The 22,504-nt window shown below is 50.1% G+C and overlaps 1 long non-coding RNA gene across 1 annotated transcript; it reads left to right on the forward strand.

Moving 5' to 3' along the window:
* Positions 1–437: 437 nt before the first annotated feature.
* On the forward strand, positions 438–4,493 carry LOC125544716. The gene is made up of 3 exons (XR_007299634.1): positions 438–1,000; positions 2,413–2,537; positions 3,913–4,493. It is a non-coding gene; the product is annotated as an uncharacterized LOC125544716 (long non-coding RNA).
* The last annotated feature ends 18,011 nt before the right edge of the window (positions 4,494–22,504 follow it).

Raw genomic sequence — 22,504 nt, forward strand, 5'->3', positions numbered from 1 at the left:
AGGTGGGTCTTGCCAAGCGAGCCAGAGCCATCGGAGGCGTAGGGTGGTGCCAAATTTTGCGAGGTGCAGCACTCCAAGGCCGCCAAGGTGCTTTGGCCGGCAGATCTGGTTCCAACTGACCCTGCATTTTCCCCCAGTGTAGGCGCTCTCACCGCTCCAGAGCCATGCACGACAAAGTTGAATCAGTCTCTTCAATGCCCAAGCCGGGAGTTTGTGCACCGTCATCATGTAAATCACCAGCGCGGTGAGACCGGACTTCAGGAGCACCAAACGACCGCTTTTTGCCATAAGGCCGCCTTTCCACGTTGCGGTTTTTTGCCAAATTTGGCCAACATCGGGTCTAGGTCAGCTTTGGAAAGGTTTCTAAGGGATAATGGCATTCCCAGGTAAGTGGCTGGGAAGCTTCTTCGAGGGATGCCGAGCGGCGCTAGGATGTCATCGAGGTTGGTTGAGCCACATCTAATGGCCATGGCTGAGCTCTTGGTGGCATTGACGTGAAGTCCCGAGGCTTGGGCAAAACATGACAGTATGAGCTGTATCATTGTAGCATCACTCTTTTTTGGGTTCATGAACGTTGCCACATCATCGGCATAGAAGGAGCAGCGCATTAGTGGTGTTCGCCCAGGGAGCTTTGTGAGGACACCGCGGGACGTGGCCAGGGTAAATCCCCTTTTCTCTCCTCTGGCAGCTCTGAGAGGGGAATGGGGAAGGGAGCGGCTTCAACAAATCTTGAGGCCTGCCCATGGATCACCAAAGCAAATCTGGGAAGGAGATTCTCTTGGAGTCTAGATCTGACTGAGTGCTCCAGCCGCACGCGGATTCTGCGGCGCCCAGCAGCGAGACCGCATCTCGCCGTTGCTGATCTGCAGAGGAAAAAGCGGTCGCCGGGAGGCCACGGGAGAGTATAAGAGATTGCTCTCCTGTTCGTGGCGCTGGGACCATGAGCTATGTCGTCTGATTGAACGACCAGCTTGTTCCTTGCCGTCCGTGGCAGAGATGGGTAGGGATAAGTATATGAATGTCTTATACTACTCTCCATCCTCCTCCTCCTCTGTCCTAGCAGTATATATGTACTTTATTAGTTGTAAATGTTAAGTAATTCAGAGGTAACATTGAGTTACTTGTCATTGATGTGTATTGCATTTTTTAGGGAATGAAACTTATATTATTTTGTTTTTGATATTCTGTCCAATTTTGATTGTTGTCTATTCAACACATCCGTAGCAATTATATGAAGTTTTCTATATTAAAAGGTAAATCCATTGTATCCATCTACTACGTATGCCAATCTTTGTTATGCTGATTGTCTTCTCTGCACTTGTTAACATGTATATACATGAGAGGTGTCAGAAAATGGTAATCTGCATTAGCATGTAATTGATCTCTTTGCATTTGTAGAGTCAAACACGGAGGAAAGTTGTGGGATCTCTCTGCATTTTTGTGAGAGTTTGGATTTGTTTGGAGAGATTGCATCTCTACATTTTTGTGGGGAGGATTGTGGAGTTTGGCCATGTTTGGTTATTGAGAGATTTTACCCTGTACGTGCCAATTTTTTTTAATTATGGGATGGTTTGATCGCTTGTGGGATGGTCCAGCCTGTTTTTTTAGAGTTGATGTCCAGCTTATTGGGATTCTGAGATTGAGTGTAGAGGTCCGAACTTGTTACGATCTCACGTCCGAGAAATTTACCCTGGTTGCAACATTATGGGTCCAATCTGTTGTGATCTCATGTTACGGGGCCACCTTGTTTATAAAGATCTAACGGTCATACTTTGTTGATTGGAAATAGGCACACATAATTAAAGGCCGGATGTTTCTAATTGTTGTGGGATTTTTTAAGCTAATTATCTTTATTCTGGTGAACCTGTCAACACGTCTGAGAAATTTTACCTTGGGGTAGGGATAAGTATATCAATGTCTTACTACTCTCCCATCCTCATCCTCTCTCCTAGCAGTATATATGTAATTTATTAGTTGATTCACTTAGTTGATATAAATGTTAAGTGATTCAGAGGTAATGCTCAGTTACTTAGTTATTTTGTTAAATTGCAATTTAGATGATAAGCTCGTACATTCTGTTGTTATTCATGTAACTGCGTATCATTTATAGGATATAAATTATAGAGTAATTTTACTTGTCATTGATGTGTATTACATTTTTTAGGGAATGAGATGTATATTTTTTATTTGATATTTTGTTCAGTTTTGATTATTGTCTCTTGAACACATCCGTAGCAATTATATGAAGTTTTGTATATTAAAAGGTAAATCCATTGTATCCATCTACTATGTATAAGCCAATCTTTGTTATGCTGATTGTCTTTTATGCGCCTGTTAACATGTATATACATGATAGCGGTGTCAAAAAATGGTAATCTGCATTAGAATTGATTGATCTCTTTCCATTTGTAGGGAGTCAAACGCGAAGGCAAGTTGTGGGCTTCCTAGTTGCTACTGCTTTAGGCTTCCACCTATGTAATGTGTGCTACAACTTTGCATCATTCCTACATCCCTCCACATCGGCTTATTCTTCATAGGTATGTTTCCCCTGTCTAGTTGGATAAAAATATGTTATTTTATTTGTTGTTACCATATTAGCAAGTTATATTACTGATATGTGTACTAAACCAAAGCAAGACGGGTTACATTTGTTAGATGAAATTTAGTTCATGTGTCTTGATTGATGTGCAAAGAATCGCACCTATTATAGGCGATGCCCATAGTACTGGAGCTTTTCTCATGGCCGTCTTCAACTCAAAGTATGTAGGAAAAAGAGTGCATACCAAGAACATGAAACTCACAAAAGTGCATATCTGATAGCCCTAATTGTATCGACTGATTTGAAGTATTATTTCACTATCTCAATAACGTAAATGGTTTGCCTTACTTTCAACATATTTATTATGTACCCTCTAGCGCTTCTTCAGATTTTCCATCCGATGAGTTCAACAACTTTTCCATATCATAGTGCAGAGTAAATATAATTCTCCCTTCGATCCATATTAATTGTCGCTGACTTAGTACAACTTTGTACAGTGACAATTAAAATGGATCATAGGGAGTAGGAAATTTCATATTCAAGTCAGTAGAATATGCTTACTGGGCTGTTATAATTTCTGTATATAACCGCAACCATTGCAGTAAATATACTTGTCAGTCTCCTTTGTATTTAGTTTGCGACAATCACCACATGACCATTGGATATTTTCTAGTAACAGATCTATTATAGCTATGGTCGTTAAAGTGAAATCCTAAAAGTTTTACCCAAAAGCTCAAAGTTAGGAATCTAAAGAAGTTGAGAGACGTAAATAATTAAAATATGGCTCCATTATAACTGATATGACTCAAAAATAAACATGCGTCATGATTCATTAGTTGATAAATAAGAGTGAAAGATAGTGTTCCATACCTGTCAAGAAGTTTTTGAGTTTTGGCTCTATCTAGATTTGTATATATTATTGTGGCACTGGTTAACTTTACGACCCTATGAAATCAATGACAAATCTATTAGATTTTTGTTTCTTTGTAAATAACAGAGGATCTTATAACATAATTGGACTTACTTTTGGACTTAATTACTTTGCAGTTAGAAATATTAACAGACAAAAATACAATTTGCATGTTTGTTTAAAATAGTAGAACAATCTGTAATTAAATATGATGATTAAAGTTTTTTGTCTATCAAAGTCATAAGGAGGCTCATGAGTTGGTCGGTTGTATGGTTGATAGAATCCCATATTCTCACTACTCTCACTTGAATGTTCTAGTTTGTGTTTTTGTTGCTCAATAAGCTTCTTGCACGCCATAGTGTTTTGATAGCAAAAGGATTCGAAAATTGTTAGTTGGTTATGTATGAAGCTTTTATCCCAATATAAGTGAACTAATTAATATTTACAAACCTTCTTGATTCAGATGAGAGGTTGTTGGTACCTCAGCAGGTCGGTCTTGACTTCATTGGGCATCGAGTTGCACGATGATGTCGATGTTCGTACGACATCGTGTCGCAAAATCACATGCTTCAATTTGTAGCACCCTGACTATGCTTAACGGCTTGGATAATTCCAGTGGAATGGCTATAGGATTACCTCCTCCTCCTCGTCGCCTCGGCCACCGCCACTTCTTTGGAGCTTGCATCCACGCCCATCATGTGTTAGCTGTTCGAGGCCCTCTGTCATATTCGTATATGTGATGTAGGTCATTCTCTCTCCCTCGGCAAGCCTAGCTTTCTTTGCTATTGTTGGTCTCCGGCGGTGAGACTTCGTCCTTGATCAGGTCATCTTCCCAAGGATTTAAGGAAAGCCTCTATATCATAGACTATTAATTGAGATGATTAGGTTCCTGTGATAGGAGCCAAAGTGATTGTTCCTCCACCGCCTACATTTAATCTGATCGAGCGATCAGTGAGATTAAAAAAGTACTTCCTTATAATGACGTGACCTGGTTCTGTGCCCGCCTATTTTTCTTCCTTCAATGAGGTTATCTGGTTCTGTACATGCCTACTTTTTTCTTTTGCAAACGGAATTATTGTATCGTTCCTGCATACATGGTTTGGCGTACGGGTCCGTTAGTCCGTTCGGACCTTAACTTTAGTACTGGTTGCCTTATATACGCATATAAACGTGACAACCCAATATGTTGGTACAAACATATTAAATATGAGTTACGTAAAAACTTTTAATCTAAGCCGTTATTATTCTCATCAAACGGTGCAAATAATATTAGCATATGTGGACAAACGTAATAGCTTGTTTGCCTTTTGTTTTAATTATATAATAGATAGATATTCGGTCGGTGAACAAAAGATGACTCTTATTTTTCATATCTGCCCTCAGATGTTTTTCCTGCGTTTCCCATCGCAGTTCGGACATGTACTTTAGGGCATGCTTGCCCAGGGAAAGGAACCCTTAACGAAACTATTCTCTCTGGAAGATGTTTCTTACTACCCATGTAATATAACATAACTAGTTGGGCACTTGTCTGATAAAGCATTAATGACCCCTACGCCTAGTCTCTACGCATACCTCGGTCCTTATATAACTGAACGGGTATTCAGATACACTCCGGACTATTGGGCCCGAAGGCTGAAGCGAAAAGGTCCGCAACGACAAATGATCTACAATCCGGCTAGAAGGCATTATACATGTCACTTCAATTACATAGTCATGCAGACTGACTAAATTCTTCTTCTATACCACCCAACAGGCGGTCTAGCTTACAATCCTGTTGGGAATACTTTGCGGCTAATTCTACTTGCCCATAAACTAAGCTAACGGGAATCTCTTTTCTGCCGAGCCCCACAGGTCTGACCTCGGCCATGTGATTTGGGTCTGTTTTGGTATACCGCGTCTTCACCATGGCCCAGGCTTCTCTGGCACCCTGCCGGCAGGCTGATATCTTCCATAATCGGAATCGTCGCCGCGCTCCTTTGAGCTTCTCCGCAAGCTCTGCAACACCCTCTGGCAGGGAGACGGACGGCCACAAGGCCTGGGCAACACCCTGCATCACCTGCCGAACTTGTTCGTGCAGTTGTGACAGCACAGATAGAAGATCACCCGCAGACCTGGGCATTTCCTCCGCGGGACGACCCGTCACCATACCTACAGACGTAACATTGTTAGTCGGCTTCCTCGCCGAATACCTTTAAAGGATTCGTTCAAGCACTTACTAAAAATGCCGCATCGAAGTCTCTTATTCTCATTCTCGGAGTCTGCAAGCTGGCCCCGAACGTCTTTTAGTTCCATGTTCAACCTTATATTGGCGTCTTGGAGATTGTTTTTCTCCCGCCTAACCTCAGTCAGCACGCGTTTGCCAGCTTCTAGCTGCCGCATAACATGCTGGTCCCCTGTATTTTCTCCGGATTCATCTACAAAATCTATTGTTAGATCTGCAGCCACGTCGCGCACTATATGGTAACCATCATTCTTTAAAATATTACCAGCGGGAGGTTTTTTCTGTTCCTGCAATGCGGCAATGGTGGCCCGCAGTTGGGTCTTGCATTCCTCCAGCTCCTAGGACAGCCTAGTATTCTTCTCTGTAAGAATCTGCACAATAAAGATGATCCTTAAATCAGTTCTGCTAACTGTTTCAAGTCTCGGGGTCTACTGATACATACAAATCGTCAGATTCACTCACCCGTACATCCTTTACATACTGATCCGTGGCTCTGGCTAGACCATCTTGAGCGGCACAGAGGTACGCCTCTCCAGAATTAAAGGCATCAAACACCTCTGGTGAGAAACAAGCGTCACGGAGTACGGCCCGGCGGCGCCTATGATTCATGGCGCTTTCAACTTCTGAGTTTGTAGCAGATAACCTATCCACATCCTCTGTAGGGGGATTATCCGGCGCTTGCCCCATATCGGCTTCTGCCTCCGTGTCCGGTCCTGGTGCCCGACTGGTGGAAGCGTGATCGGCGACATCGCCAGACATATTCCGGCGAGCGTTTTTTCTGTTAAAGAAACACGGGCGTCATTATATTTTGAGAAAGACGACAACCACGGAGCGGGGTTTGTTGTACCTTTGCGCCGGTGTCTCCGTCCTAACCGCCTTCCTTTTTGGACTACCTGGCCTCAGCGCCTCCTGTTGGCGCGTTGCTGCAAGGCGTCCCGAATGCCTTCCCTGTAAAAAGGCCATGTGAATATGGTGGGGGAAGTGTCTAAAAGGGGATCCTACTTTTTTGAGTTGGGACTTTTCAGTTTTTCTTACGTGCGATGCAGGGAGCAGTCCGGGATAGTCGACCGTAATGGCCACCATGGCGTCCTCACAGCTTAACTGATAGAACTGCCGGTTTATCAGCTCCACGGAGATAACCGGATCTTCTTCGAGTCCGGAGTCGAGGGCCCGGTCTGGGTCCTCCGGTTGTGGAGAAGGGCTGCAGACCTCCTTTATGGCCTTTCGCAGTTCCTGTCGTAAATTGGCAAAGTGAATACTTACAACGAAAAACGCGGGAAGATGGAAGTAAGGGGATATAGCTTACCTAGCTTGGAGGATTGTACATGGAGAATCCGTCCCGTGGCTTGATGCGGGTGAACTCCTCCTCCTCTCCGTTGAACAGTTCGGACAGCATTTTGGCTAATGCGGCAGCACCGCCCGGACCCTTACGTCCGTAGCGGGTGGCGTCATCCTCCCCGTTGAAACACCATAAGGGATGCCCACGATATTGAAGTGGTTGCACTCCCCGCATTATGCAAATCGACATAACTTCGGTTATTGTCAAACCTGACTGAGCCAGTGCCTTAATCCGGTTCATCAGATAGAGGACTTCTCTGTCGTCTTCCACCTGGGGGCTCCGCGGGCGCCAACTTTGGTGCTTCTTCAGAGGAGCATTGTTGAACTCAGGAAGACCCCACCGAACAGGGTCCGGAAGGGGAACGTCCTCCATATAAAACCATTCTGAAGGCCAGTCTCTGGACGGCTTCTTCGGGGTACCGGACAGATATCCGGTATCGGCGATGCGCCATACTTCGGCTCCGCCCACTTGATAAAGTGATTCCCTCTGTGTGCGAGGGACGAGGCAAAATAGCCTTTTCCACAGCTCGAAGTGAGCCTCGCAGCCCAGGAACAACTCGCAGAGAGCAACATAGCCGACGATGTGTAGGATGGAGGCAGGGGTGAGATTGTGTAGTTGGAGGCCGTAGAACTCCAGGAGCCCGCGGAGGAACGGATGAATTGGAAATTCGAGTCCCCTTAGTAAGTAAGGAACAAGGCAAACCCGTCCCCCCATGGAGGGACAGGGAAAGTTCTCTGCTTGCTCCCTGCCATTGTAGGTGGCGAGCCTGACTCGAATGGGCACCATGTATGCCAGAGGAAGAAATCCTTTGGTCTGCAGTTCGACCAATTGACTATGTGGAACTGAACACCTGTCCCAATCGCCAAGCTTAGGGCTACGGGGGCGGGAGGAGGAGTTGCGGAGGTTGGCCATGCTGGAATGGATCTTTCCGAAACACGCTCTGATGGATTCTCGCTGAGGGGAGGATGGTGTGGATCGGATCTAAGAATCCCAATCCCTTTAATAGACAATTTATTTATCTGGCTATGGGGGTGAATGTAAAAATGCCCTGACGCCTTGTATTTGTTTGAGAAATTGCCCTTATTGGGCGCAGAAGCCAAGAGGATCAACATTTATGGGGCCGGATACTATTTACAAACACTTGGAAATTGGAGAAGAACCCGCCTTGCAATGCCGAAGACAATACTGCACGCCGGACTCGTCGTCATTGAAGCCTGGTTCGGGGGCTACTCAGGGAGTCCTGGATTAGGGGGTCTCCGGACAGCCGGACTATATCCTTTGGCCGGACTGTTGGATTATGAAGATACAAGATTAAAGACTTCATCTCGTGTCCGGATGAGACTCTACTTGGCGTGGAAGGCAAGCTAGGCAATACGGATATGTATATCTCCTCCTTTGTAACTGACCTTGTGTAACCCTAGCCCCTCCGGTGTCTATATAAACCGGAGGGTTTTAGTCCGTAGGACAACATACAATCATACCATAGGCTAGCTTATAGGGTTTAGCCTCTCTGATCTCGTGGTAGATCTACTCTTGTACTACCCATATCATCAATATTAATCAAGCAGGACGTAGGGTTTTACCTCCATCAAGAGGGCCCGAACCTGGGTAAAACATTGTGTCCCCTGCCTCCTGTTACCATCCACCTTAGACGCACAGTTCGGGACCCCCTACCCGAGATCCGCCGGTTTTGACACCGACAGGCACCCACAGTTCACGAGGGTGGGGGCGCGCCCTACCCCCCTGGGCGCGCCCCCTGCCTCATGGGCCCCCTGGTGGTCCTTTGATGCCCATCTTTGGCTATATGGAGTCTTTCGTCAAGGAAAAAATCATAAGCAAGCTCACGGGACGAAACTCCACTGCCACGAGGCGGAACCTAGGCGGAACCAATCTAGGGCTCCGGCGGAGCTGTTCTGCCGGGGAAACTTCCCTCCGGGAGGGGGAAATCATCACCATCGTCATCACCAACGATCCTCTCATCGGGAGGGGGTCAATCTCCATCAACATCTTCACCAGCACCATCTCATCTTGAACCCTAGTTCATCTCTTGTATCCAATATTTGTATCCAAACCTCATATTGGTACGTGTGGGTTGCTAGTAGTGTTGATTACTCCTTGTAGTTGATGCTAGTTGGTTTATTTGGTGGAAGATCATATGTTCAGATCCATTATGCATATTAATACCCCTCTAATTATGAACATGAATATGCTTTGTGAGTAGTTACATTTGTTACTGAGGACATGGGAGAAGTCTTGCTATAAGTTGTCATGTGAATTTGGTATTCGTTCGATATTTTGATGAGATGTATGTTGTCATCCCTCTAGTGGTGTCATGTGAACGTCGACTACATGACACTTCACCATTTTTTGGGCCTAGAGGGAGGCATTGGGAAGTAATAAGTAGATGATGGGTTGCTAGAGTGACAGAAGCTTAAACCCTAGTTTATGCGTTGCTTCGTAAGGGGCTGATTTTGATCCATATGTTTCATGCTATGGTTAGGTTTACCTTAATACTTCTGTTGTAGTTGCGGATGCTTGAAATAGGGGTTAATCATAAGTGGGATACTTGTCCAAGTAAGGGCAGTACCCAAGCACCGGTCCACCCACATATCAAATTATCAAAGTACCGAATGCGAATCATATGAACGTGATGAAAACTAGCTTGACGATAATTCCCATGTGTCCTCGGGAGCGCTTTACTTTATATAAGAGTTTGTCCAGGCTTGTCCTTTGCTACAAAAAGGATTGGGCCATATTGCTGCACCTTATTTACTTTTACTATTTGTTACCCGTTACCAATTACCTTATCACAAAACTACCTGTTACCGATAATTTCAGTGCTTACAGAAAATACCTTGCTGAAAACCGCTTATCATTTCCTTCTGCTCCTCGCTGGGTTCGACACTCTTACTTATCGAAAAGGCTATGATAGATCCCCTACACTTGTGTGTCATCAAGACTCTTTTCTGGCGCCATTGCCGGGGAATGAAGCGCCTTTGGTAGGTGGAATTTGGTAAGGAAAAATTTATATAGTGTGCTGAAATTTACTGTCACTTGTTACTATGGAACATAATCCTTTGAGGGGCTTGTTTGGGGTATCTTCACCCCGACCAGTAGATCAAAGATTTGCTCCTCAACCTACTGAACCTACTGAAAATGTTTACTTTGAAATTCCTTCGGGTGTGATAGAGAAACTGCTAGCTAATCCCTTTACAGGAGATGGAACATTACATCTCGATTTGCACCTAATCTATGTGGATGAAGTTTGTGGATTATTTAAGTTTGCAGGTATGCCCGATGATGTTATAAAGAAGAAGGTATTCCCTTTATCTTTGAAGGGAGATGCATTGACATGGTTTAGGCTATGTGATGATATTGGATCATGGAACTACCAACGATTGAAGTTGGAATTTCATCAGAAGTTTTATCCTATGCATCTTGTTCATCATGATCGTAATTATATATATAATTTTTGGCCTCGCGAAGGAGAAAGCATCGCTCAAGCTTGGGGGAGGCTTAAGTCAATGTTATATTCATGCCCCAATCATGAGCTCTAAAAAGAAATGATTATTCAAAAAAATTATGCTCGGCTTTCTCTCAGTAATCGCTCCATGCTCGATACTTCTTGTACTGGATCTTTTATGATGAAGACTATTGAATTCAAATGGGATTTATTGGAAAGATTTAAACGCAACTCTGAAGATTGGGACCTCGACAAAGGTAAGGATTCAGGTATAACACCTAAGTTTGATTGTGTTAAATCTTTTATGGATACCGATGGTTTCCATGAATTTAGCACTAAATATGGACTTGACTCTGAGATAGTAGCTTCTTTCTATGAATCCTTCGCTACTCATGTTGATCTCCATAAGGAGAAGTGGTTTAAATATAATCCTCCCATTGAAGTAAAGTAGTTGCACCTATTAAATTTGAAGAAAAGACTATCACTTATAATGATCCTGTTGTTCCTACTGCTTATATTGAGAAACCACCTTTCCTTGTTAGAATAAAGGATCATGCTAAAGCTTCAACTGTGGTTAACAAAAGTATTATTAAGACACCTAAACCCTCTAAGAAAATTAAAGTTGCACCTAGCGTTGCTATGGTTAAAGATCTCTTGGCCGATAATATTGATGGGCATGTTATTTAGTTCTGCAATGAATCTACTAGAATTGCTAGACATGATACTAAAAATAAACATAGACCTGTTGTAGGCATGTCTGTTATTTCTGTTAAAATAGGAGATCATTGCTATCATGGCTTATGTGATATGGGTGCTAGTGCAAGTGCAATATCTCATTCCTTATACAAAGAAATTATGCATGATATTGCACCTGCTGAGAAAGAAGAGATTGCTATTACTATTAAGCTTGCCAATAGAGATATTGCACTTGAGCTGGTCCGGCGGCAAACGAGCAGCAAGCCTCTTCGCTGCATCCCTCCGTGCGCCGTGACGGTCACACCACCATCCCGTCGCTGACTCCGGCCGGCTCATCATCTCACGCTCACCGCGCACCCGCGAATGCGCAGGCCGCACTGCTCATGGCACGCGAGCTCCTGCGCTACCGCCCAGTCGACGACCTCTATGAGGATTGGCTGGACTGCATCACCGAGCTCGTCAGCGTCGTGGGGGGCTCTCCCGCACCATCCCTCTCGCTGCCTCGCCCGCCCCTAGCTGCGGGCGATGTGGCTCACGGAGCGCCTCCGCCTCCTCCGCAACAAGATGGCGCCCTTGCGCCGAGGCGTGAAGCTCGCGGTGCACCTCCGCCTCTCCCACGTCAGGACGGCGGCCTCGCTCCAAGGTGCGCTGCCCCGCGGCGTGACCCACCGCGCCACGTGCCCGCGCACGAAGAAAGAAGCTGCCAAGAGATTCCCCGTCCACAAGGAAATGCTCCACCACTCCCAGCTCCGCTGCGCCAGGATTGCTTGCTGCGACATGGCCATGCGCCGTGTGCGGCGGCACAGGGGCACCATGACCAAGCTCTGCCTCCATGACGGGCCACCGTGGCCACGGTGGGTTGCCGCGCCTTCACTCCTGAGTTGCGTAGCGTCGTCTGGCCGGGCAAGTTCAAGCCAGATCCGCCTCCTCTCTACGACGGCATCCCCGACCCTGCGGAGTTTCTGCAGCTCTACGAGCTGAGCATCAATGCAGCCAATGGCGATGAAAAGGTCACGGCGAACTAGTTTTCCATGGCTCTCAAGGATGGCGCCCACTCATGGCTCCTGAACCTGCCCCCAGGCTCGATTTCCTCATGGGACGAGATGCGAAACCACTTCATCGCCAACTTCCAGGGCACTCGCGACCGCCCTCCGGTTGTGGGAGACCTGCGCCGCATCAAGCAACAACCAGGAGAAACCCTGCAGAAATACATCCAGCGCGTCAACAATGCGTGAATCAAGATCCCCAAGGTAACAAATGAGGCCATCATCTCAGCGTTCTCCGACGGCGGTCGCGACGTCAAGATGAAGGAGGAGCTCGCCATCCATGAAGAGTTGTGCACGACCTTGGAGCTGTTCAACATCGCGACCAAGTGTGCAAGAGCTGAGGAGGGGTGCCTCTCCCTCCTCGAGCTCCTTGCTGTGGATCCAGAGGAGAAGAAGGCCAAGGTTAAGGACGTGAAGCGCAAAGGGGTGGCCGTACTCGTAGCAGAACCGGACACCAAGTGCGTCCGAGATTGTCCTGAGTCGTCCAAGGGTAGCCGCACATTTTGCACCTTCCACAATGTGCGCACGCACAACATTAATGACTGTCAAGAGCTTAGGGCCATTTGAGATGGACGCTTCGGTCGACTCCCCGAGCTCAACGACCGGGGCTACGGCCGAGGAGGTGGACGTGGTGGAGGACGTTGGGACGATCGTGGGCCCCGCCAAGAGTGGCGCGACCAGCCTCGTGAGGATCGTTGGCAGGATTAGCCTCGTGAGGGTGCCTGGAGGGACCAACCTCGTGAGGACCGCCCTCAGGGCAACCCTGGTGTCCCCCCGCTGCCGCCGCCAAGAAGGAACGACGACCATCAACATGATAAAGGGACTGGGGGCTTCCAAGAGCCGCGAGCTATCGCATGTATCTTGGGCGGAGCTCAAGCCCTAGCCTCTCAATGAGTCTTCCCCAAGCTCGAGGCTACGCGCCCGCTCAGGTGGTCCAAGTACACCATCACCTTTAGCTCGACGGACCAGCTCAAGTGCGCGGCAACCGTCGGCGTCCTCCCGATGCTCTTCTCACTCGTCATCAACAATGTCCAAGTCACCAAGACCCTCATCGACGGCGGTGCAAGGATCAGTGTCATGTCCGTCGAAACGTTCGACAACCTCCAAGTGCCATACGATCAGCTCCAGCCTACCAAGCCTTTCTCAGGAGTGGCAGATGGCTCCACCACGCCGATAGGTAAGTTCGCCTCCCTGTCACCTTTGGTCAGTGCGACAACTACCACACTAAGCTCATCGACTTCGACGTTGCCCACATCCGTCTGTCGTACAATGCCATCCTCAGGTACCCAGCACTGGCCAAATTCGTGGCAGTTACCCACCATGGCTACAACGTCCTCAAGATGTCGGGAAGTGGCGGAATCATCACGGTCCCTTGTGAAGAAAGAGACGCGGTGTGCTCCCTCGAGCGCGCCTTCCAAGCTGCACCAATCGAAGACCTCGACAACAATGCAGCGCAATACCCTCCTGAGGCCAACCCCAAAAAGAAGAAGCAGCTGCTCCACACTGGACCTCAAGGGAGCGGCACCTACGGCAGCACCACTTCAGGATCTACGCTCGCTCCTGGGGCGCCTCTCTCCCTTGCATAGGGAGGCGCACCCGGCGCCGTCCTCGGGCAGGGCTTGGGGGCTCTCTTCTGGAGGGCCTCAGACCTGGCCAACATCAAGAGGGAGGCGCTTGGGCACCGCATGGAGGCGTGCTTTGCGACACGTTTCCCTCAAGAGGACACCGGGCGAAGAGCGCTCGGCGCTCAGGAGTTCATCATCGAGGCACCTCAGGAGCTTCAGGAAGCAAGGGCAATACGCGGCGACCTCTGCCCACCTGGCGTCGCTCCCCACCCAGGCGAGGGTGGTGAGCTGCACGTCTTTCGGCCTGCCAACACTCCTTCGGCAACACTCCTTCGGCAACCAAACCAGGTGACATCTTTCCAGGTTCATTTATCGAGGAGTGCCCCCTGGGCTGCATCATCCCCGGGCCACGTGGGTCCGTCCCTGCGGCATGCATCTGCTTGCATCTTCAGTTCACTCTGCTGGGAGCGCCCCACGGGCAGCATTAACCCCAGGGTGCTCAGCTCCAACCCAGTGGCATGTATCGTTCTCGCATTTACCTACGCTAGTTGCTTTTCATGCGTAATCTACCTATGGATATCACCTGGTCGATTGTCCTACCATGGGAGCCGCGCACCGATTGTCTTTCTTCAGGATCCTTCGCATCAGAAGGATAGGTACGACGTCTGTGCTCGGGCCCGTCCTTGCAGCGTTGATAAATCCAATGGCTGAGCTCTGTCTGGCGGGCCGGCCCCGTTCACGTCACCTCCTGGGGTCGTTGGTACTTGGCCTTCTCGTACGATAGCCTTAGGAAATCCTTTCGGCGCAGGTTGTCTAACCATCTCGCAGGAACGCCACAGCCATCAAGAATCAAGACCAGGCGCAACCCGCCTTGAGGTAGGGCCTCGTGAGTCCCGTGCTGGCTCACGAGTGCCGAGATACACCTCCTCCAGCCCTGCCGTGCATGCCACGTGTCAGGGTGGGGCTGTACACGTTCCAGGGGCTCTTCGCAGTAGGGAGTCCCCTCCCACGTACCAGTGGAAGCACCATGCTCCGCACTGGCAGTCGACACTGCCGAGGAGCGGCTATGCCCGCGCAAGTGCGGAAGTGCCATGGTCCGTCCTGGTGATAAACAACTGAGGGAGGCCTTACGGCCGTACCAACCTCAGGGAGCCTCCGGGATCGGTGTCTGGCCTCATCGCAACACCTCCCCTCGGGAGAGTCGCGCGAGGGCGCTGGGCACGGGGGCTGCGCTCGGGTCACACCCACGCGTACGCCACCCCGCCAGGTACCTCGGACTTGGTCATCGCGCACCCTCCCAAGCGGAGCTATGGTACGAAGGTCGTTTGAACATCAAGGGGGACTCCTAAGCATCGCAACTCAGGAGCCTAACTGACCACGTAGCCCCTCACTCCTTGGTCTGTCCTGGTGATCCGGTCGGCCCAATGGCGGCTGAGGTATGCGCGGGGTCGGGCCCTACCGACTTAGAACACTAGACCTACCCTTGCATCTCCTTTCCATAAGTTGTTTGCGCGTCAAGGGGGACTCCTGAGCATCGCAACTCAGGAGACTAACTGACCACGTAGCCCCTCACTCCTTGGTCCGTCCTGGTGATCCGGTCGGCCCAATGGCGGCTGAGGTATGCACGGGGTCGGGCTCTGCCGACGTAGAACGTAAAGCAAATGGGAAGGAAATCGCAAAATCTCAAAGAAAATATTACAAGACATATTGTTTTCTGAGTATCAAACACAAGTTTAAACGCCTCCACGAGGCACGGTACATGCTGCAAGAGTTTAAATAGGAAAGGAGCCACAAGCAAGTCATCCTTGGACACCGCCGGTGCCCGCAAGAGGCGCCCCCTCCTGGGTGGCGTCGCCTTCACCTGTACCGCTAGTCGAAGGTGCGGGGGTGAAGGTGCGGAACTTCTGCATCAGGGCCTCCACCTGACCCTTCACGGCTGCGGCGGCACCTACGTAGCGCTCGTCGTCCACAGGCTCCAGCAACTCATCAAGGCGGGCAGCAGGATCGCGAAGATGGAGGCGGCTGAAGACGCACGTCAGCGCGGCTGAAGAAAGGACGCGAGCCTCTTCCTCTGCCATGGGGTCGATACCGCTCACGACTTCCTCAAGCGCCTCGACCAAGTAGGGAAGCAACTAGGCGGGGCCATCTCCATCGGTGGCCAGCGGCTTCTCCAAGCCCTTCTCATAAAGTGTCTTCAGCTCCTTAGGGGCCCTCTCCTCGAGGAGCGCGAATGCCGCGTGGTCCTCGGCTAGAACCTTCGCCTTGGCGTCAAGTTCGGCTTTCTCTGCCTGCACCTTTCGCTCCAGCTCCTCCAACCGTCTGCGCTCAGCGGCCTGCGCCAACTGCTCCATCTCGGCGTCGCGACCCTTGATGGCGTCCTCCCTGGCCTTCATCCTCTCTTCCTCCGCCTTACGGCCATGAGCATCTTCTGCACGCTTTTCATGCAGGGTCTTCAGCTCAGCCTCCAGCACCCGGCAGCGACCTTGGGCGGCCTCGACGTCCTTCAACGCCGCCTCGCAAGCAACTGCTGCCTGAGCGATGGCTCGCTTCTCCCCCTCGGAGGTCGCCGCAGCCTGGCTCAGCACCGCCCGAATGGACACATCAGAATGAAGCCAGCCAAAGACCAGCTCCAGGCACCCGGCCGCCAGGAGGGGTTCGGCACCCTGAAGGTCCTCTTGTAGCTGGGCCATCTCAGAAAGGGCCCGCTCCAGGATGTCAGGAGAAGTGGAGGAACCTGGGGTCAGCAGCACGACCAAAGGAGGAGGAAGAGGCGTCATCGTCACCATGGACTGGGAGGCAGGAGGCTCCTGAGCCTTCGAGACCCCAGCACCTAAGACGGACGTTGGCACCTCCGGGATCAGCGGGGCCTCAGGGACTGACTTCTCCCGAGGATGCTCCACCCAGCCTCGCGAGAATGATTAGGCTGAAGAAGCACGAGCGCCGTCTCCACCTTTACTCATGGAGAGGGGTGCGGCCGCACTAGGCGATCTGGGCTCAAGCGGTACCACCTCGCCCTTCCTTCTCCTCTTCACCGCAGGCGTCGGCCTAGTTGCACAACGAAGAAAAAGAGTCTGAAGCAAGCATCAGAAACAGGAACAAGGCGGGACGAGAACACTTACTGGTCCACTGCAGCATAGTCCCTTCGCTTCGGGAGCTTGAAGCCGGAGAGCTTCGCGACCCGAGGCACGGGCGCGCCAGCTCAGGGAGCATAAGTAGGGGCAGCAGCTTGGCCGGAAGCAACTCCAGGCGACGGTGAGGTAGGAGCGTCGTCCCGGTAAAGCAGCGCTCACTTCCTCTTCATCGGGACCACGGGCAGCTCCCCCATCTCCGGGAGGATATCGTCCTCGCCATGCCAAAAGATACGTCCACCGTCGCCGTTGCCACAGGGACCTCAGAAGGCGCCAGCGGCACCAAGTCGTGCCCGTCAAAGGTGGGCATGGTGGCCAGGACCTGCGCCCCGTCCTTCCGGAGGAACAAGGGAGAGTGGGGATTCGGCGGATACTCTTGGTCGTCTCCAACCAGGAGACGGAGGGCCACGGCCAGCTCCTCATCGGACAAGGCCTTCGGGCTCAAGCGGAGCTTATCTTCTCCATCCACAAGCATCCACAGGAGCATGGCCCCCGTTAGTTTAGCCGCCTTCGCGCTGCCCGGCCTCAGGTCGGCATTCATCTTCTCCAGCACCAGCTTCACCCGGTCATCGGTAAGCTTCGCGCAGGACCACCCCTCATCAGGCCGGGGCATCCCCGTCGCAGCTTCAATTGTGGACGGATGCACTTGGCATCCATCATAACCCACTTGCTCCTGAAGCCATCGGCCTTCTTCCCGGTCTTCGAAATCGCATTGGCCTTGCTGGCTATGATGAAGTTGGCGCACCCCGTGGTGTGGCCTTCATTGATCTGGAGGTAGAAGAAGTGGCGCAGCAATGCCAGGGACGACATCACCCCGACGTACGCCTCGCAGTAGAAGGAAAAGATGGACAAGAGAAGAACGAAGTTGGGATGGAGATGAAGAGCCTGTAACCCGTAGTGCCGTTGGACTGCGTAGAAGAAGTCAGAGAAGGGGGGAACGAGGCCGGCGGCGACGCTGCTCATGAAGAAGGGGTAGAAGGAGCTCTTCGGAGCTTCGGGCACGATGGAGCCAGCCCGGAGCGCGGTCTCCCCCTTCTCGTTGTTCTCCCCCGCCGTCAGCAGCTGCGTGATGGCTAGGTTTTTCGCCGAGACATTGGGCGCGCCCGGCTCGTACCAGGCGGGCGGCGAGTCAACCTTGGTCTTTCGGGGCGCCATTGAACGAAAGCTTGGAAGGAGATCGGAGCAAATCTGGAGATTTCAGAAGAAACGGGTAAGAGAGGGGATCTGGAGCAAGGCGAAGGAAGGCAATGAAGGCGGGCATTCCCCGCACCGGCCTTTTATCAGTCGGGCAGTTGCCGAGGCAGCGTGGGGAAGCGGAGATGCCCACGTCCAATCAGTCGCCATGCGTCGACCAAGGCCGCAGGCTGTTGGGGCCCGTGGCGCTCCGCACTTGCCCTTTGGCTTCGCCTCGAAGCCAAACCCGAGCGCGCCTTGGGCCCGGGGGCTACTGTCGGCGTTCTGGGAATGGGGGTCCCCAGACTTGCCTGCCTGCAGCCCCTAGCGTGGCTCCCCCAGCGGCCCCGTATGGCCCATCTTCACCAGCAAACACCCAAGACCCTCGCGAGTGGCCAAGCCTCGCGAGGCGGACGACGCAAGACCTCCTCAGGGGTGGCCTCACCAGGTTGGCCCGTGAGGGGCGGAGAGATCAAGGCAAGGCAAACCTCGCGAGGTTCCAATGATGTAAGCCATGACGATCAAGACCAGGCGGGCGCTAGCACGCACAGTGTCCTCGTTTCCCCTTTGGTGCTAAGGAGGCAAGCACAGGCGAGGAGTTCCAAGGCACCGGGCAAAGGTTTCCATATCGGTGCAACAAGACCAAGACCAGCAGGACGGCAGGACGGAGGTCACCGTGGAGCCCAAGACGACGTCACCACCAGAGCCTTTGGCAGGCGAAGACTACTTTTGTCAGGATAGTTTGTACTAGATGCCCCCTTCAAATTAGCCGTTGTGGGATCCCTTCCTGCTCAATATTTGGGAACAGGACCAGGGCCTCTATAAATAGGACTAGCCACCACCATAGCTAGGGGAGGATCTTGGATCGGATCAAACCAGTATAAATATTTTGTCTCATGTTCTTTGGGTCCGTCAAGCTAGGCCGTGAGATCGTTGAGTGTGCGGGCTAGAGAGGGGGGAGATCTTCATGTGCACCCCAGTGTTCGAACCTCAAGGGTTTTATCAGAACCCAAAATCCGAGAGTGGGCACTTCGCAGATTACAACCTTCAGCAAACAGAGGTCGAGCCAAAAGCTCGATGCGTCTCGTGCGTAGTAGGCAGGAGTGTCCGGCGGGCTGCGAGGCTCGATGGCGGTGGTATCCAACGATGGAAGGGTGATCTCTCGCTGGGTGTAGATATCCACGAGACGTCACGGACTACCGGATTGGTGGATGAGGACGATCTAGTTGGCCTTCATGCCCGCCTAGTAGTGGCCGCGCATGAAGGACAAGTGGACGGGTAGTGTAGCATGTCGAGGGGCACCAGGGCAACCTCCGTAGGATCGTCAAGTCGGTGTCTGGGCCACCCACGAGGACCGGGCATCAGCAAGCAGGGTGTCTTGAAAAGAGCCGGCCAGTTGCAGACGAGTAGAAGGTACAAAGACACTGAGCATGCAGCCAGACGGACAGTGCTGAACAAGTCCATACGATTACAGATCTGCTCCAAGAGAACATCGGGGAGGGAATTCCAATCGCGGCTCTGCGTGTCAGTCGGTTCTGCCATAGGGTTTTTAGGGCGCTGAGTGACTGGGGTTTTCGGTTCCTGCGAGCTAGCGGGGAAGTGGATTCGGGCGGGCGAGCAAAGAAGATGGTGTGTGTGGCCGAGCAGTGAGTGGGGGGATATGGTACGCGTGAGCTACCAAGGAAGATGGCGCGGGCAGGCGAGCAGTGAGCAGGGGGAAATGGTGTGCGGCCGATGATGCGGAAGAGAGGAGGAAGAAGAGTGAAAGACGGGGAAGAAAGTGCATTAAATCTCAATTCTACTAGTACTACTACCAGGATATACCGTCCTTCGGAGTGTAAATAGTTACGCCGATGACATGTGGGTCTACCTCAAGAGGGCCCATATGTCAGTTAATGGAGGAGAGAGGTGCGTAGTCGTATTTGCGGAAGTGTGCTCCACTGGCAAACATGATGGCAGTACTGGGTAAGGCTGATTTAGTAACACCACCATGCTGGTTCAGCTTATTAATCAAGTGTCCCATCTGCTGTAGCGTGTATTGTCACTTCATTGTGAAGACTAGTTGAATAGTTCTCTTTGACCGAGATGGGGAATAAAGGATCGCGAAGACTTCCTATCTATAGTATCCCTATGCCTGTACGCTCGGGCCCCTCCCAAAGCTCCGGCTTGTACATGTGCTAAGGCTGCCATGTAGGCACAAAGTCTGATGTGGCAAGGTAATTAAGAGGAGAGATAAGTGTGGTCTAAGCGCGAGAACCTAGATAGAAGACTTAAATGGAATAATTCCACCAATGCATGAAGAGCTTTAGTTACAAAATCACTAAATAAAGGATGCTTAGCACCAACAAGTTAAGCACCTGTACATGTAGCATTGGGAGCTTTAGTTGCTAAAGTTTTTTAATGTGCTTAGCACCCCATGTAAGCATCGATGCATCCTGTCCAACAAGATGAAACATTGGCCAAGGCACCCGGCACCAATAATGTAGGAGTACTAGTACTATCTCCTTTCTGATTTATAGGGCTCAATTCAAAAACTCATCAACCAAGGCAGATGATGAGTGGTGGAATAATTTTTGTAGTTTGCAAAAACACTCAATTAATGCACTCATTTTCCTCAAAAAATTATGTTTACCAATGCATTAATTTTGTGTCAAACTTTGACCATCTACTCCCTCCATCCAGGTGAGTCATCTTTGGTTATGCACCGTGACCAAGGAGGGAAAAACAAGAGAACTTAATGTTTATTTGCTACTCCCTCCATTCCTAAATATTGTCTTTTTAGTCATTCAAATGGAATACAACATACAGATGCATGTAGACATATTTTAGAGTGTAGATTCACTCATTTTGCTCCATACGTAGTCACTTGTTGAAATCTCTAGAGAGACAAATACTCCGTGGGAACAGAGGGAGGCTTTTACTCCATATTTGAGAACAGAGGGAGTATCACAATATGGAGGGAACAAAGGAAGCTTGAAATATGAACATGTCTATGGGAGGGAGTAAAAGCCTCGTGCATGGATGCATGCAACATGCAACACTCACACGTACACATGGACGCACGCAACACTCACACACCCATGCCACACACAGCACGCGACGCAACACACACACTCACACTCAAGTGCTCAACATACTCCCTACGTCTGTGAAAGACTGTACATTTAGAGATTTACACATTGACCACGGCATAATTAATGCCCAAAAGTAGCAGATTTATGTGTGCATGCGACCATTGAGAGAAGAAGATTAGATGAAGGTTGTTGCATGCTGTAATTAAGGATAGACATGTAGCCTATAGCTAGAGCACAAGTTAGTCAATCAATATCGATTTTAGATTAAAGGCTAAATGCATTGGAAATGTAGACGTACATTCTTTCTTTTTTAGCCGATGTACACTCTTTGTTGGAAGACCGAGGGAGTACACGTGCATGCACTCACATACACAGCCAGGGTGGTTCACGCGCAAGGGTTGGACTCCTATCGCGCCTTTGTAAAGTTTTGTTCAGCTGATTTCTTTGCTCTGCCAACTGACAGGTGGGACCCAGAAACCAGGTGACAATTTAATCAGTCAACAAAGTGCCACGTCGACTATGTGGCCGGTCAGTAGGGTGTAATACGGTGCTCTACGATGAGCTAGTGATCCTATAAGCACCGCAAAACTATATATAGTGACTAAAGAGCGTATTGTTACATACGTTGACCGCCAGTGTATTTTTCTCGTTTCAAATTAAGCCATATTTAACCGGAAAGGACTAGTACTTGTACTGCTTTGATGTGTCCCATCAACTCGCCGAACAAGGAGAAGCTTTCTTACTACGCCTCTCCCTCGCCCACGCGCGCAGTGGCTCGCAGGACGAGGAGAGGGTTTTGACTACAGCGCCCTCTCCCTCTCCCTCTCGCTCGCCCTCGCCCTCGCGGTGGACGTGCAACATTTCAATCGGTGTCAGATTGCCAGAAGCATATTGTACTGTAGTATCATCATTGTTGGACCTTCCGAAGAGACGAAGAGCCAAGTGCAAGGTTCACACGAGTATGGACTGTTGAACCTCCCGAAGAGGCAAAGAGCCAAGCGCAAGGTTTTATAGGAGTTGTCGTCCTAGTAGGAGTATTACAACTATAGGGAACGATGCTACTGTATGATGCCGCCACGCCACCTATATCCAAAGTTGTGCCACCTTTTTTTTCAATGAGCGTGTTGGATCCCATGCAACAACCACACAAGTTGCACGTACACATAACACATTTACTAGTAATAAATTCTAAAGGACAAATGCCAGTATGCCACACATTCGTTAGATATATTTGTGCATGACTAGTCTACATATATTCACATCGCTACTGTTCACAATTTACCATACCCCACTTACACGTTATAGATGGGCTACATGTCCTCCTCTAGGTTCCAGTCCCAAGTGTTCTTC

Source organism: Triticum urartu, chromosome 3, assembly GCF_003073215.2.
Source record: "Triticum urartu cultivar G1812 chromosome 3, Tu2.1, whole genome shotgun sequence".
In the NCBI taxonomy this organism is placed as follows: domain Eukaryota; kingdom Viridiplantae; phylum Streptophyta; class Magnoliopsida; order Poales; family Poaceae; genus Triticum; species Triticum urartu.